We start from the raw sequence: 2,196 nt of genomic DNA on the forward strand, positions 1-2,196 counted from the left end.
TACCAGAGACAGAAGGAAAGAACTGTTCACTAGTAGGCAGCTGTCCGCTGGGTCTCCAGAGTGGCCGTCCTGCAAAAAACTCTCCACTACTTTTCCTCAACATCGGAGACGAGACGACGAGTTTCAGCTGTCACTGGAGGTACAACTGTCCTGCTGGCTGCGCAGGCATCAGCACTGCTTCCTGCGTGGAGGGATGCCAACAGAGTCTTATTTAGCTGGAAGATGGATGGGGCTTTAGTCTGTACTCCTTGAACTGGGTGTTGAAACAAGCTGATGGTGCTGATGTGGAAGTGGGTACCGGAGGGCGGCTTCTCCGGCAAGATCTGTGCTTCTCTTCTAGTAGGACTTGATATAAGGAGTGCTCTGCTGGTTCTGGATCCAACCCTTGTTGCTAGATGTAAGGCCAAGAGGGTCTGAGCGTGCTTGAGCAGAGCATGGCCTTTGTCCTCCAGGAGATCAACCTGTTCACTTCTCTGGTAACATGAAATTCTTTCCTCCTCCACGTCCTACCTCTGCTCTACACTACTGGGTTTGCTTGGGACTCAAGGAACAGGAATAAAATCCAGCCAAACTCAGTGCACGTCTCTAGCTGCACTAGTCTGCCAAGGCATGATTGTACCTCTTTGCTGCTTAACGACCGCCACGATACGGGGACCGAGATGCTTGGAGCATGTTTCTGAACTGCTGCGGGCACTTGGCCAGGTTCCCTCAGGCGTGGTGCTTGCGCGGTTAAGGGTTTCACTCGCTGAACCTGCTTCCTTCACTTGGCACAGCCCTGTCCCTGTCACGTGCTCCCATCGGAACTCCCCACCACTTTGAGGTAAACTTCTCCCCTTCCCTCTTCTCAAAGAAAGGGGAGGAAGCCTGCTGTGCCCTGCGCTGGGAGAGCACAGGTGAAAACGTGCTAGTTAGCAGCAAATCTGGCTGCAAATGCATGGTTCCATCGTATTGTAAATGGCACCAGGACAGCCCTTGCTCTGGCCTTCTGTGCGGCGTTTGCCGCTTACCTGTAATAACTGAAATAATAAAACGAGTACAGCAACCAGATTCCATCTTATTCCCACTCAGGAAGCCTCCGTGGAGGGTTGTTTATCACCACCCTCGGCACTACCCTGAGGGAATGCGGGGCGGACGGCTGGGACAAGGGTTGGCTCCAGTTGCCCTTGCGGCCTGTAGGAGGAAAGCGTGGGACCCGCGCGAGGTGCAGCCCTGTTTTAAGGGTGTTTTTCCACTGGTTGTGATGGAAGTCAGCCCCTGATTAGCCCGGAGTGGTGGTTCAGCACGGCTGCAATGGAGGATTTTGCCTGTGGCGGCACTAATGCGACCTGCTTGAGACAGCCAGGAGCGGCAGCCCTGACCCCACCTCAGCACTGCCAGCCGGGCTGCTCTTCGCTCAACCGCCGGGCAGAAAGCTGAGCCAGGCTGAAGCAGAACAAAATACGCTAGAAAAGAGACGCTCACTCAGAATTTAAAAAAAAAAAAGATAGCTTTTTTACCAGGGAAATAAGCATCCTGGAAGCCCCACTGTTAGCACCCTGAGAAGGTGAGCGAAGAGTTCTATGGAGACAGGCCTCTGTGTCCCATGGGACCTTCGCCTCGCCAGTCTCGCACCAGTTTCCCAGCATTTACGTGTTCCCTGGGGAAGGAGGATGCTCAGGTTACAGCGAGGCACTGTTTCATACCGCTCCGTCCTCCCTTCTCCCCCCCCCGTCGTGCTCAGGCTTGCCAGGGTGGGGGTTCAGCGGGCAGCCCCCCGGCCCCAAAGCCAACCCCGCGCTCTCTGCCTGGTGGAAAACGGCGATGGGACTGCGCGCGGCGGGCTTTCGGCACGCAGCCCCACCGCCGGGGAGCCGAGGGGCACCCTGAACTCTCCGCAGGGGACTGCACATACAACCTCAGCGTTCAAGCCTCAGCCCTGCTTCGGAGCAGCCCCCGGCGGGAGCTCCGGCACGATCTCCCCTGCCCAGGGCAGCTTCCTCCCTGCCATTACTCAGCGGTAACGAGCGGGGTGCCTCCGCAGCCATCGCGCCGGCCCCGCGGCCGGCTGTGGGCTAACAGGAAAGAGCAGATTCTTTCCCAAGACGCGCTGACGTCTTGGGGATCATCCTTAACGACGCAGGCGCTTGAGGGGAGGCGGCGCGGCCCGGCCTCCCGTCGCCCTCAGGGCCCTCCCGGGGCGGACCCCACCACCACCAC

The sequence above is a fragment of the Pygoscelis adeliae genome, unplaced genomic scaffold (genome assembly GCF_000699105.1).
Source record: "Pygoscelis adeliae isolate BGI_AS28 unplaced genomic scaffold, ASM69910v1 Scaffold216, whole genome shotgun sequence".
Taxonomy (NCBI): Eukaryota; Metazoa; Chordata; class Aves; order Sphenisciformes; family Spheniscidae; genus Pygoscelis; species Pygoscelis adeliae.